A 16,409-nucleotide genomic window follows, 5' to 3' on the forward strand; every position below is an offset into this window, starting at 1 on the left:
CGTGTCCCATCTGCTATACACAGCTTGGTACAATTTATCATTTATCAGTTTTGAACATTGCAGTATTTCTATTTCTCATGTTGAATGTAATGCAGACATGAAAAATAAACCCTTAATGACAATGTCAACTGCAAACATCCCTATTGAAAAATAGTGACGATCAAGATCACATGACACAACTTCTTAATTCCTTCAAGGTCATGACCTCTAATCAAAGTCACACCTCTGACCTAGCTGTGTTTACAACTGAAATCTCTATACACAACCAGACTCTGAGACCAAAACAAATCTCGGTCATTTATAGTTCACATTGTGATTATAATATATGCCTTAATTTTGTCAAGGTCATGACCCCTTACTGTAACCCTAATTTCCACAAGGTCGTGACCCCCTGTTCAACCCTTACCACCGTGTAATCCTGATTCTCCACCAGTTCAGGGGAATGTCTTTGTGGCATGATACAGCTATGGCAGAGGCGGGAAAATTCCTTCATCTTGTTCCTTAAAACTTCTCACAGGCCAATTAAAAAATCTTCTCAGGTTATTAATCCATTTTCACACAAGCATAAATTCCAAAATATTGTTGAGAATTCTTCAGATGTTCCGCTACAGAATCGTTTTAAGATGTATTTTGAAGAACTTGTTCAAAGATTCACAGATCCGAAACTGCAGTCCTAAGAGTCTTTGTAGCACAGTATAAATTTACGTAACATTTACAAATCACAATAGCCCCCCTGGATTGTTCCTACTACAAAGTATGCTGGTGGGACTTGTGATGTTTAAACGACTACAGGACACCATATTGTCTGAAAGCCAAACTAATGTTGTGCAGAATATAAATTCCTTTTTGCATTAGTTACACACATTAGGAAATACATATGTTTTTTTGATAAATTTCCTTTGTTGTCGAGGGCGACTAACAAGTCCATTTAAAACTTCCCAGATGGCCCCTGCGGGTCTCGGAATCTAAAAGTCTTCCATTTCTCCATATCACAATGTTGTCAGAAGTGATTTCAAACCGAGTTCGTACAATTCCTAAATTTATTTCGTGGGCTGGTCCTCAGTAGTAAAATCTATCCTTTTCAGTCACTTACAAGGTGAGTACAACCTATATCTATAAGTTTGCGGTTGGTTCTGATGTAGTTTTAATCTCGTATAGACCCAGTTTCCTCCCCTCCTTCTAACCTCCCCCTCCTCCGATCTGTACCTCCATTCACTACACTAATGTGCTATGAAGATGGGTGCATTTTATCTCAAGAATGCATAAATTTTCCTCCCTCTATTTCCAACTGGGTCTAGCCAGGGCCAGGTCCAATTTCACCCCCTCTATCCGGTACACTGTGTCTCTCAGCCTCTGAAGCGGCTGTTTTGCATCCCTCAATTGACCTGATGTAAATATTCTAGCAATATAGCTACAAAAGTTCATCTAAACTGTATGCACACATATATACAATTTGGTGTAATCCCGCTGTTCTAGGTCTAATTTCAGCCATATTTAATCTAGCGGGCTTGGGTACTATCTCCTAAAACCTTACACACCCATGAAGAACTCACTTAGTGTAAATAATCTAGTAATAAATATAACTCGAATACAAGTCCATGTAAACTTACATGTATACATCCATGTGTATGTTTTTGGTCCAATCCCTGTGCCCCAACTCTGAATAGTTTATAAGGTATAAGAGGAAATATTTATATATTTGCTATATAGTTTACAGTACTAAGGAAGGGGTAGGAAAAAAAATGATGATCTTGGTCTGTAATTTATTTCAGACAGCTAACACCTTTTATCTGTAAACATCCAGAGCTGTTGGGTTCCTAGGTCTGGTTTTAATAACGTTCCCTCTGTCTGTGTAATACTTCTATTAATCATATCTACTGGGTTTATAAATACTCGGCCTGCTATACACTATCAGTCCAGATCTCTAAATGGTAGATATCACACTATAATATGTATCAACAGATTTTAGGTTGAACTTTTTATGGTGATTTCAGGATTCTTATATTTTTCAGTTGGGATTCTCACCTGAGAAAATTCACAAAAATCCTGTGTAGAATTCAGCGACTTCGCACATCTGTCTGTAAATAAGGTTTTTACCCTAAGAAAAACTAATCATTATACTCAATTTTTTTCCGTCAAAATTTAAAAGTTGAAGATTTTAAGATGTATATTATATGTATATTTGTAAGTCTTAAAGATAGGTAGCTATCATCAAAAAGACATTCATGAATAAGTCCTATGTACGACTCAATGACTTTTCATCTATTATAAAACTTGATGACAATGCTCAAGCAATTTGAATCACATCTAGCTATGTCTGTGAGTACGTGTTCCTGTGATTAATATTTCGTCCTTGGTCTGCTGTGAGCAACACACTCATTATATATCCCGTACAGCAATCTATACCACATAGACTCCATCCATCATTATACCCACATTTAATCAACGACTCATTTTACAGAATTTCATAGCGTGGAAAAACATCCTATTAATATCACTTCCTGTCCCAACTCCCATATTATTTTTCGTAATAATCAATTTTCGTATCATAACTTTCTGTCCCAGTTCGCCAGGAAATGGGCCTGAATAAGTCTTCAAAGTTAATGACAGATTTAAGCCATCGGCTGGATTGTATTTCTGCGTAATCTACACAGGTAATTCTGGCGGCTAATTGTCCATCAGGATAAAGTCCTCGCACAATTGATTGAATTCGGACCAAATAAAATCTATGCTGAAACATTTCTTGAATATCAATCCACCATGATGATCGAATTAATCCATTTATTTATTTGCATTATATAAACATCTCCTTGATTAAAACGCAGGTAGCCAAAATATTGACAGATCCACTCCTGGGAGTAATGATACGGCTATGTCCAAACCAATATCAAACCATTTCAGGAATAAAAAAATATCCAGTTTTCAGGCAGCAAAATATAATTCCATGTTCTATGATCCTACTGTATAGCATGTGGTTCTACATAGGACAGCAAAATCAGAAACTTCAGAAATAAACACTGTCAGAAATTAGTGAAATTAACACTGTCAGAAATGACAGAAATTAACACCGTCAGAAATTAGTGAAATTAACACTGTCAGAAATGACAGAAATTAACACTATTAGAAATTACAGAAAATGGTTGAAATTAGCTCTCAAAGTTAAACTCCTGTGTCATTTTTCTGACCACCTGTAATTTATCACTGATTGAAACAAAATAATGCTTTATTGACACAGTAGATCGAGTTCTAGGACCATTTCCACTGCACTCCTCCATGAAACCAGAATCCGACAGGAACAATGAAATAGAATCTGGTTTAGAATTCAACTTTAACCAAGCCTCAAAGTAAACTTTATGATCCTTTCTCTATCCTTGTTCACAGGGAGTGCTGCATCCCCTAATTGACACTGATGGTACCAAAAACAAGCCAGTCTGCCAACTGGTCTCTGTAAGTGAAGCTAATGATCAATCCAATGTTTCAAGTTGAACTAAAATAGCTGACCTTGGAGGAGTGTCCAGCTGTGGCCTGTAATGACCACAACTGGTCAAGTTCTTACACACTGCATCAATCATCAGCTTACAACTCTGTTTCAGTGAAGATTTAAATCTCTAATATTTTCATGTTTATTGAAATAAGATAATGAAATAAGTGGATTTTCTGTACAAAAAATATTGATCTTTAGAGAAAAAAGAATGAAAAATTAAATATTTTGCACATATTTTTGAAAAGAAATTAGTTTGAAAATTTCATAAAGTTTTATTTTAAGCTGACAAGACTTGAAGCTGTTGGTCTCTAACCTAAGTAGTTTCCAATGAAAATGTCCTAAATTCCACACATGCTATGGAGGTTTGTTTATCTATGATTGGCTTATTGTTGATGGTCAGTGACTGGTGTAGTCTAAAGTTAGGCCAGCTTTTTCACAAGGACAATGTCCACTTGTGGGCACTTCTGTTTAATTAACGACACATCTGTCAAGTTTGGTCAGCAAACAAATGCATGTCTACATGCTGTCTCACAATATCTTCTGTACTGGTCAGAGCTGTAGAGAGGTCAGCATCACAATTTCACTATAGACTCTAGATACATTAAGGGATCTCGTGACAGATGTCCTTTGAATCTCTTTTGGGAAACCTTTGAGTAGAAATATCTGAAATATTAAACTTTCCAGATAATTTCAGCTTTCCAGATAAATGAATTAAAGGTTTTACATGGTTTCACTGTGATTGAAGCTACTGGAAACACCCAGAAAACAATTATTTAACTCCAATGATATCAGTATATTTCCCAATGACTGTTTTTAGAAATTAAAACAGCAGAAAAATTCCAGCTTTCCAAGTTGATATCAGTATATTTTCCAGACGGTCTTTACAATTTTGCTGAAAATTTCATCTTTCCAAGTTGACAAGAGTTCGATCCTTCCAAGTTTGCACAGTCGTTTCCTGGTTGAGAGTAACGTGAGCCGTGAGCTTCGTGAGCCTCCTTACTGTGGACAAGGACCGAAGGCCCAGGGTCTATTTCACCAGATGACACGGACACACAAGTCACAATACTTCATCTCTATTAGAATCTAGTGGTCAATGTTTGACCAATGATCAGATCATCCATCCCAGTGTGTCCTAATTAATGACCAGTCATGCCCCAGGTCAAGATTATTAATTATTCATAGGGTGGAGGACATCATTTGATAGTTTAATTGTCCGAGCACCATATGTATAAACCTACAATTCTTTCACCATAATATCTGTGTTACTGCTGCAGTGAGAAAGCATGTTTATTTTTTACACATACAAGTAGCAATTAAATGACTATTAGCAAGAACTATTATTTTCATCTTAATTTCGATGAACAGCTGGACATAGTTATATCAAGCTGTACGAGAAATTAGAAAACGAAATTTGTATATCTTCAGCACACCAGTCCAAATATGTATAATTCTATGATAATTAAGTTGGCAATATTTATCATTGTCTGATAGGTTATGGGACAATCACTAATTTGTGTCAATGAAATTTGAATAAGAAACAAATTTGGATTAGTTCAAAGGTTCAAAAACTGTTAAAACTTTTATCATAATCAAAACCACCACTACAAAGTAAAACAAATATGATATAACTATTCAAACTTTAGACAGGAAATTCGTGAATAATATATTGTTACAAGTATGAGGCACTCTTCTCCCTTCATCCACAAAATATGTCACGCCCACTCTATCAATATCTCCCTTGTATCATGTGTCAATAACTTATGTACTTCTCAATCATTCTACTGCCATCTTAGGGTTGATTATAACATCAGAAAACACAAATTCCTAGAAAATCCTCAAAGGGAGACTACTCCATCCCCTTTTCTGTGATATCATCTATTTCATCATTGCATGTAGCAGACTGCTGTGTGTAATTAGGGTTATTACTCTGCGGTACCGACACAGATTCTAGCGATACCGTAATGTTTGTTTTCAACCTCGTTGATTCGAATTCCATGCGTCTACAGTCACGGAAACCTTTTATCCTGTGACGGTACAGCGGAAACTCCTCATTTTTATCATGCAATCGGACAACAGACCTCACACAAATCATACATATGTCTATAAATAGAACAGTATATGATTTATTTTCTTTCATTTGCCTTCAATTTGCAGCTCAGTTGTCAATTCCTCATCTAGTATAGATCCCTCGGTGATATTTAGTGATTAAATGTCATTGATTGAAATGTACTATCATTGCTATGCTATTACTAGCATCGAGGAAAGCAAGCAAAGAGCTTGGTGCATGAGGGAGGTAATTAAGAAGTAGAGGAAGGGAGGAGATGTTGAACAGGTAGGGGGGGGGGGGGGGGGGTGGTTAAGAGGGGGGGGGGGGGGGGGAGAGGAATAAGGGAGGGGAAGGAGAAATTGGAGGGGAGGGAAGCATGGAGAGTGGTACAGGAGGGAGGGAAGAAGTGAAAGAAGGGAGGAGTTGTTGAACAGGAAATGGGGGGGGGGAGGGAGATATTGGAGGGGAGGGAAGAATGAAGAGATTGATGCAGGAGGGAGAGAGAAAGTAGAAAAAAGGAAAAGATGTTGAACAGGAAGGGGGGAAGAGGGATAAGGGAGTAGAAAGGAGCTATAGGAGGGGAGGGAAGCACAAAGAGAGTGGTGAATGATGGGAGGGACGAGAGGATAGCAGAGGGAGGAATGAAGGGAGGGATGAGAGGGGAGGGAAGCACAAAGAGAGTGGTGAATGAAGGGAGGGATGAGAGGATAGCAGAGGGAGGAATGAAGGGAGGGATGAGAGGATAGCAGAAGGAAGAATGAAGGGAGGGACGAGAGGATAGCAGAGGGGGGGAAATGAAGGGGACAGTGATGAGGGTACAAGGATGGAAGGATCGAGATAAAAGAATAGAAGAGAGATTTTGAAGTTGATGGAAGTGAGAATAAGATTATGCTGAGGTAAGAACGGGATCGAGAGATTGGATAGAGACATTTGTGAACAAAATGGTTTCACCCATACAAGACACCTGTACCCAAAAGTGTTTTTTTTTATATGAAATGTTTATAATTCGGAAGTTTTTGGAATGCTTATTTGGTCTGCATCTCAAGGGTTTGAGCCGTAAGGCACTATAGAGAAAATTCCATTAAAGTTAATAATTCTAACGTGGAAACATGTCAGTATGCACTGAGTAAAGTGGGATAAGTCTACTTCGGAACAACACAAAAGTGATTCAATCTTTTTGTGGTTTTGATTTTATTTTTTTTCTTTCCGGATGACAATTTACTTTGAAATATGCAGTGTGTGGACAAACAAGGATCAATTGTTTTAGATTTGATGAAAAAACTTAATTTTCAATATAACTGCTGACAGGCCTATAAGTAGTCGATTGTTCCTGTTAGGCTTGGCAGTGAGACCAAATAGAACTCTAGCCTTGTGAGTAAGCTGAGGTCAAGGGTCAAGGTCGGCCTCTAAACTAAACCACAGTGTCAGCTGATTCATCACCATAACGACTCAAGTCACATGTTATCAGGGAGATAAGATGGTGCACCTTCCGTACATTAGATGATGGTTACCTTACAGCACTCGTCAGCCGTGTTTTATGGAGTTGTAGATAGATACTGAGGCACAGCGGAGGTCTAACGGTCTAAATCACATTCTTCTACATGACAATGTGCTAAACATAATGAGGACGTATTGGTCTCTGTGATTATCTAGCCATGGGAGAGGGGTCCTGAGGTCAAAAGAACATTCAAATCTGAAAGGACATTGGTAGTTTTAGGACAAAGTGTATAGTCCTGAACACAGAGATTTGAGTAGTTTTAGGACAAAGTGTATATAGTCCTGAACACAGAGATTTGAGTAGGTTTAGGACACAAGAAACTTGTGTATTACTAGAACAAATGTATTTGTTTATTACATTGACAAAAGGATTTCACTAGCTTAAGGCGAGAGGGACTTGTGTAAGTCTGGAGCATTGGGACATGTGTAAGTCTATAGTTCTATTTGTTCTCACTGCCAAGTCTAACAGGTACAATCAACTAAAGGGACTTGTATAAGTCTAGAATACAGGAACTTTTGCAGAAGTGGAAGGCGATATAATGTGTTATATGGTAACATCTACAAATTTATACAGCTAAGTTGACTATAATGCAATATTGATGTCACAAAAAAGGAGGACACCAAACCCATCGTATGACATTCTCTATCCGACCCTAATGTTGTTATTCATCTCTGGAACTTTCACCATAGATTTTAAACAATTTACATTTTACACATGGCCACACTCAGCATGCAGTGATTGTGTGCGTAGGTAAAGCCTACGTAAGTGAACTGTTACGTAACTGCTCGTGTATAACAATGACAGGCTGTAAATGTCGGGCCCAATACACCAAAGATCTGGTGTGTAGTTTGTATTATGTCTGAAACACAACAGCCATGTAATGATGTAATTATCCCCGTTACGGAGCCCAATTGTAATAACGAGAGGTGCACTAATTACTTGTACCAGTACGCTCCCTACAATTTCTGTAGAAAACATCTCTCCGTCATTGATCACTCCGTACCACAACATCACAATGTTATCACATTACAACCCCTCATCAATTGTGTTTTTGAAAATGAAGATACTCGCAAAATTGTTTACCGCAATTAACATAGTTAGTACTCACAACATCATACCTTGTTTCTATTCTCCCCTGTTGTTTTTTAACGTCACAGTTCGTTGCACACACTAACTCTCCACCAAACCTCCGCGCAGGTTATAGCAAATGTCGAAAGTTATACTCTGGTGTACACTGACTGATATACATACACAGAGACTCCTATATGCATGGTAAGTGATTAATTTCAGTTCGTTATATATGCATTCAAAATTATTCACAAGTCATATATACAGGCCCGTGTTGAGAAAAAGGTCAGAGTAAAAATACAAGGTCTGACTAGTCAGGCGTCACTACTTACACAGGAAATACAACTGAGTCACATTGTTGATAAAAAGATTGACATTACAAAATGTTCTGTTTTAAAAAAGGAAAAAGAAATTGATGACAGATTAAGTTTGATTCTGTTATATAATTTCCTCCCCAGAAAGAACCCGGATTCATTGGCAGGAGTGGCTGTTGATCTGGTGATATTTCCCTGTAGCCACAGTACTTGTGACACTTAGGCCCCGTTTCACAGACTTATAGTCACGTTAAGTTTGGTGACAGCGTACGCTGAGTGACTGATTTGTCATCGCTCGCCGGTACCAACCCCTAAACATCACCAATAAGGCAACTACTAAATCCACTGTTAACTCATTCACCCCTGAAATTTCATAATGAACTGTTCCAACCTTTGAATTGGAGGAGTTCAAATGTGTCTTCAGGGGTGAATGAGTCAATGAATTATGTCCTACTTCACCAGATGAAGGGAGGGGGTGAAGGTTAAATTGCAGAGTTATCTCCCTTTCTACTAATACTTGATAATATTTTATTTTATTTATATCTTTGTACATGTAATTATCATATTGTTTGTTATTGGGTATTTAGGGCTTTTCACCAACAGGTGAACAGTCCTATTGTTTTTGTTTCTTATTCTTATTCTTCTCCTCAAGAACTTGTTTTTGTTGTTGTTATTTTGTTTTGTTTTGAAAAGTTAATTTTTACAAAGTGTTGTACATAGCTGTCACAGCACATTTCAATTTTTGTTTTATATTAATCAACAACAAAATTGGCCAAATTCAGTTTTCATATTATTAAAATAACTTTCCCTTGAAGGGTCTGCATCATTAGTGCTAACAGTTGCTGTCTCTCATCCTTCAGGCACACTACGTGTATGCGTGTCACCGAGTCACCACTAATGATTTTCCGACACCCTGACACCCCGCTCTGAAGTATCTGCTACCTCCTTACTAGGACAGATTAACTGGTATTTAAGCATGGGTGAGAAAATCTGCAAACAAAATACCAATTATACAGCAGCCTTCCTGTGAAACTAATGACTTAGAATTGATTTAAATTGGCTCTAATTACCGTTCATATTGGCATATCTCACAGGCTTTTAACCTCCACCTCAGAATATCAATATCTGCTTTGTCAGCCGGGGTCAGTAATGCACACGATTGTGCAGCTGATTGAAGGTTGTTCACAGCTAAAACGTCGTAAATTATTCCTTGAAAGGTTCTTTAATAGATGTACTGTCAAGATTACAGACTAGACTCTCTGCATGGGATACATGTCATCCGAGTATGGAGGGAGGGGGGTCAACTTATATGGTAAATTCTCTTATAATAATGACCATTTAATTGTTCTTGGTGCAAATAATTTTCAGGATAAGAAAGAGAATAAGTTGTAATCCTCAGAGATATATATATATATATATTATAGAAGCGGGAATAATTATCCTTACAGACGAAGAAATGATATAAAAAGAAAAATTCTCAACAACGAGTCTTAAGTATTTTAATCTCTTCTAGAATTAATTAATTAGAGCCAATTAAATTAATTCTAAGTCATTAGTTTCACAGGAAGGCTGCTGTATAATTGGTATTTTGTTCGCAGATTTTCTCACCCATGCTTAAATACCAGTTAGGAAGAATCTCCTAGAAGTGATGAAAGTACTAAAGACTCGTTGTTGAGAATTTTTCTTTATATATATATTTAATTCAGTTAGGCTAGTATCCTAAGTATTATATATGTATTAGATGGATATAGAATTACATATCTGTGAATTTTTTGGTAAACTGCAATAAATGTAAGTTTCTCGTCTACAAAGAACTCAGTCCACAATACGGTTAATATATAAATACATCTTTATCAAATTAAATTTCATTCATCCATTAAGAATTAAGTATACCACAGTATGAAATACAATATTTTATAGGTCAATTAAATAGTCATTGTATTGTAAAAAGACATTAAAGATTCTATAAGTCTGAGAAGTATTCCAAACCTGCGAATACACAATGGAGTAGGAGGCTCACTAAAGAAGTGATACAGAATTCTATTACCGTATTTATCCCGTAATACAGAATTCTATTACCGTATTTATCCTGTAATAAGCACAGGCTAAAACATAATCAATTAAACAAACTGAAGGGTTTGAGGGGGTTGGGCTGGGGGTTGGTATGGCTGATTACAAGACGATGAAATGGTCTATATTGGCCTTTCATCTAAACTGCAATAAATATGGGTGGGCTTATTACCAGGCATGGGCTTATTAATGAAAAAATATGGGTTAGTCTATGAAATATAGATTCCATTTGGCTGTCTATAAATTATTCACTATACCGTGATAAGATACAATACTCGATAAAGTCTATGAAGAATGAAAACAAGTTGAAAGTCAGGGATACACAATTCCGATAGTCTATAAATACTTCTGTGTATCATTATAACAGGTATAATGTTCTCTATAAGCCTATAATCTGACTATCAGATCCACCCCAGGACACATTCCTATCACATCAGCCGTATCATAACTGACCCCAGGGGGCATGTTGGGCGGTGTCCAGTTTGTCCTGATAAATGACTGGCCCTCGAGGACTGACCACTGGGGTCAGTAAGTCATGTGATAAGTGGCTATGTAATCGCCCACTACAACCTACATCATCCTCTGGCCAAAACAGCTGATTACATTAGGATGAACAAGATTGGCATTAGAGATAGGCAATTTACAAACCTAACTCAATTATATAGGTGTGTAGTGTTGGTACAGAGTATACTAACAGGAGTAGGTATACCTAGTAGTCACAATGCCAGCGTTCCCATCTTAGTTACTGCTTTACTGCAGGGACAAAATCTAAGGATGAGCCCTGGTGAGGATGCTCTAGTGTAGCACCTCCCCCCCCCCCCCCCCCCTCCCCTCCTTACCTTTCTGCCACATCTATAAATACTCCGTCCTGAAGCTCTGAAGATTTTGTATATTGTGTTGTTATGATAAAGGTGTGTATATACTGATAGCCTATATATTTTGAGTGGAACTGCTACAGATAATCTACATTTTGATATTTTGAATGGAATTCACAAGATAGCCTATATTTTTATGGTTATCAGAAGCCTATATTTTGATGGTTATCAGAAGTAATATGTCAATGTCAGATCTTTAAATAATTCAAGTTTTGCTTTTGATGCAAATGATTGGAGCAAAATCGAAATCATAAATGGTACAACATGACCNGTTACTTTCACATGCTGTGTATCATCACACACTAATGAACAAATTGTACAGTACCTGAATCAGAATAAAGAGAAAAAGTTTCCCATTCCAGGTATGGTCCAATAAGTAAGATCCTGTAAGTAAATGTTTGTGTGTTTGGGGTCCTACAGGTCCTTCCTTCTGGAGCCCTACACTACACACCTGTCTCCCTCACTAGAGCCTCACTGACAACTGTAGGTCCTTCCCAGCTTCTACATCAGTACATCATAACCCCCTTCCCACATCGTCCCCCCTCCTCCTCCACTTTGTCTCCCATGCTAAACAAAGTAACCATTCTAGAATGCTGTTCTCTACAATAGAACATGAGGAAGCAGAAATGAAGCAGCAAGTATACCAGGGACTAATAGAATCTTCCTCTACCATGAACACATGACTGAGAAATGAAAAACAGAGGTCAATATTCTCGACTGTCTACCCCCGAGGCATGCTTTAGTTCAAGGTCAAACCCTCCAGAATCTCATCCTGAGGGTTGAGATTTATCTGGCATGCTTTAGTTCAAGGTCAGACCCTCCAGAATCTCATCCCGAGGGTTGAGATTTATCTGGGATGCTTTAGTTCAAGGTCAGACCCTCCAGAATCTCATCCTGAGGGTTGAGATTTATCTGGCATGCTTTAAAATTAGTTCAAGGTCAGACCCTCCAGAATCTCATCCCGAGGGTTGAGATTTATCTGGGATGCTTTAGTTCAAGGTAAGACCCTCTAGAATCTCATCACGAGGGTTGAGATTTATCTTTCATGCTTTAGTTTAAGTGTCGGACTCTCCAGAATCTCATCCTGAGGGTTGAGACTTATCTGGCATATCCATTTATAGGGAGGGGATGATTTTTTTTCTCCCATTCTACCAATGATGTGTTTGAAAACTGTGGTATTTTTATTCTGATTTATTGCACATGATCTTCTCCCATTGCAAACTGATTATGTCGTAATCATTTATTGTTCTTGTGATGTCTTACAGTATGGTTTCGTTCCATGTTCTGGATATCTGTCATACCCACTATAGCGGGTAACAGAGAAATAATTCCTAAGGGGGTCACGGAGGAATTTTGAACAGGTAAAACAGGAAACAAGTCTGTGTGTGTAGTGGTGGTACAGAGTATAGAGTTCATGATATGGGAGATCAAGACATCCAAATTCAATTGTCATATGGACAAAACTAAACTCTTACCACGTTGTCTTATAATAAGAATATCAAACAGCATAAATATAAACCCAAGTTATGTGTCTCAATTACGTCAGTGTTTTTATAACCGACTTAATTAATCTCTCCAAGTTTGATTGATTGATTCTGTCATTCATTTTCTGTACTTACGTTTGTAGGTATAAATGCGAGTCTAATCTGTTTCATATTTCATAATTTGTCTTTGAAGCCTTTTAATAAAAATTCATCTTATTGATTTCTATCTCATCATCAAAGCTTCCAACATTATATATTTTACCTGTCTACAGATTGTGTTTAAGCACCTGCTTTTAATCGTCTTTGGAATTTCTTGTAGTAACACTTTCTACAGTACCTGTGTTTAATTGAATGTCAGCGTATACCTGTACATGCTTTATATCCCGAGTCGTGTATAATAATACACAACATACGGAAAACATGTTTGCATCAAAGTGCATCAATATTTCCTTAACATCTATTCTCTGTGATGAATAATTTATCCTTAATTTGAATATTATGTGACAAGAAGATGAGACGTGTGTGTACCATTTCATTTCCGACCCACTGCCTATTGGTAGTCCCAAGGGATATATAGGTATACCTGCCTACCAGTCCCTACCAGTCCCTGAGAATATATGGATACATGGTACCAAATACCAGGCAAATGCTTTCTTCAGGTCTTACTGAACTACAGTGAGGGTACATGACTTAAGGTGGTATGCTACCTTTAAGTGGACATGGAGACTTAAGGCTATGTGCCACTTTCCAGTGACAGGGAGACCTAACACTGTATTCTGCACTACTGTAACATAGAGACTTAAGGCAGTATGCCATCTTTCTGTGACATGGAGATTGAAGGCTGAATATCATATCTCTCTGTGACATGGAGACTTAAGGCTGTATGCAACTTAATTGTGACAAGGGGACTTTAGGATGTATGAGCTACACTACTGTGACATAGTGACTTAAGGCTGTATGCCACCTAACTCTGCCATGGAGACTTAAGGGTGCATGCCACCTTTCTGTGACATGGAGACTTAATGATGTAATGTACATTTCTGTGAAATGTTTCTCATATCAAAAGGAGTTTCAAGCTAAGAAAAGATGTAAATTATCTGCATACATTTTAAATCTACACAATTATGCATTTCTAGTACTCAGAAGTATGGCCTTATATCCCACCGGGGACGAAGAGGATAGGTAGGTAGGTAGTACTCAGAAGTGATTACATAACATTAACAGCATGGTGTTTTACTAAGGGAGATAACCAACACAAATCACAGGTACAATAGTTAAGGGAGCATATAACCTTAACTCTAACACATATTACAGAAACACAATAGGTAAGTTAACATATAACAACTAAAATTTGTTGGGGCAACAAAACTATTTTGGGAAATTACCATGGTGCTTGAGATTTGATATGAAATGATCTGGATAAATTTGTTGGTTGAGTCCGCAAAAGTTATGAATGAGACAACAAATACATAAAGCTATTATGTGGCAGTCATGTTTCACAAGTTAATACATCAGACTTGAGAAGGATTTCTAGAAAAATATGGTGACAGCTGTTCCCAGAGCTACCTGACTGGATCAAGGCAGATATTAGATGAAGTCTGATTGGTTATGACAGATGTTTCGATGTCCCTGATCGGCTACTGGGACACATGTAGATACAGATGTAGTTAGTGGTTTTAGATGGAGACAGATAAGTTGAGATGTTGATGTAATAGTGGGATAAGTCCTCCACAGAATCAATATCGCTGGTATTCTATAGATAACATACCGAGGTTATATAGCGTCAGAATCGTCATAGCAAGTTATAGCAAATAATTCCAGATGTTAAAATGAATCCTGAGGTCAATTGTTCTTAACTTATCACTTCTATTGTTAAAAATTTATAATTATGAAATAAGTAATATTTAAATGGTGCTTTTTTCAAGAATAACTCTCCAGATGTGGAATGAACTTTGTGAAAAAGTAATTTGAGTGACTAGAACTATGAGTTTTAAGTCTTCTTCAACCTTGGCTTCCATAGCAACAGCTTAGCTGCCATAGCAACTATTTCAAAATATTTCATTTGGTCTCAATAACCTGCTTTTAATGTTTAGACAATTTGAGGATAAGACAACATACATGAATTATTTAAATGAAAATAAGGTAAAAACTTTCCATCATCTACTATAAAACATGATTGACGAGTTGAAGCAAATAATGTTAAAATTTGCTCAAATTTCAGATATATACTGAGGACCAAAGTGACACTCTAAAACAGCACTGCCAGTTTCTACATATAGTCTCTGTATGATTTGCACTGGGTCAAAGTTCACAAGTTCAAACTCTTCTAGGTTAATCACAGGGTCATAATTCACTGTACAAGGTCAAAGTTCATTACAGGGTCATAATTCACTGTACAAGGTCAAAGTTCATTACATAAGGTTGGAGTTCACAGAATAAGTTAAGGATTTAAGGCCAAGGTTCAAAGTACAGGGTCAGAGGTCACTGTTCCCTATATGCTTTAAGGTTACAGTTAGGTCAAGATCTAAGATCACCAAGGAAGAATGCTTCCGAGTAAAAAAGGTTAAAATTTCACAAGTGTTTTGTTGATCTTTAACTTTGGCGTCACCGACATCTTACGAAGGTGTAAGACTAACATATCTTACGAAGGTGTCGATACCCCGACGGTACTCCTGATATAAAACTTAGCTTCTAGCAAAGCTGCACAGTAGAACACATAGGAGACATACATATACTTACTGTGAGGGTATGTTTTGGGAGTGTCAAGTGCTCAGTGTATCAGAAATCTCCAATGATGTCACAATTCCGATGTTACCCAATAAACCTGCTATGCGAACGATACCGAATTTCTGTATCTGTCACCCTTACACATCTTAAGATCCAGAATTTCAGAACTTCACACGGACCGTATCCGAAGTTTATGGAATGCTAGGGTCACATTAGGTACAGGGCCTACCTATGTCCCCCAGTTGTTTCACTTTTCCCACGTAAAACCTGTCTGTCTGTTAAAATAGCAGACTGAATAAAAACTGTGGGGTCGTATACCATTCAAACGTTGGTGTGTCTCTATAACTGGAGAGTAGGACTGATGCATATCATCCAGCGTGGTGATCGACTCTATGTGACAAGAATTTTATATTATGCATATACCACAGCTCTGTGTGGAGAACAAGCCAACAACACAGTGTATTTTCTGTTCACAGACCATGCACAGACACACTTGACTGATTTCTGTTTCAGTACTTTTTGTAATCGCCTCCCTTTTCATACCTGTGTTATTTGCACCAGGATTGAAATGTAATGGTTGATGCAATTTAAAAGTTTACCAGCGTTGTTTACCTCTGTATGTTACAATTTACCTGTCAGAGTTACCTGTTTAATCTAAAATTTACCTGTCAGAATTACCTGTTTGATCTCAAATTTACCTGTCAGAATTACCTGTTTGATCTCAAATTTACCTGTCAGAATTACATGTTGAATTTAAAGTTAACCTGCCTTATTAATATTTACCTGTGAAATTTAAAATCTACCTGATTACATGTGCAATTTTAGGCTAACCTTTCTTCTTC

General features: G+C 37.4%; 1 protein-coding gene across 24 annotated transcripts in view; it reads right to left on the reverse strand.

Moving 5' to 3' along the window:
- LOC110452090 (serine-rich adhesin for platelets-like) overlaps window positions 1-16,409 on the reverse strand; it is a 291,726-nt gene that overhangs the window by 111,615 nt on the left and 163,702 nt on the right. Inside the window, exon 1 of one of the 24 annotated variants that reach the window (XM_021500409.1) lies at window positions 15,580-15,942. The exons of 21 other annotated variants lie outside the window; for them this stretch is intronic. The gene's annotated coding sequence lies outside the window, so the exon portion shown is untranslated. Of the gene's footprint in view, window positions 1-8,147; window positions 8,262-11,681; window positions 11,877-15,579; window positions 15,943-16,409 lie in introns of those variants that run through there. 2 more of the 24 variants (XM_021500408.1, XM_021500410.1) reach the window with 2 other exon arrangements.

This window comes from Mizuhopecten yessoensis, unplaced genomic scaffold, assembly GCF_002113885.1.
Source record: "Mizuhopecten yessoensis strain PY_sf001 unplaced genomic scaffold, ASM211388v2 scaffold6383, whole genome shotgun sequence".
Taxonomy (NCBI): Eukaryota; Metazoa; Mollusca; class Bivalvia; order Pectinida; family Pectinidae; genus Mizuhopecten; species Mizuhopecten yessoensis.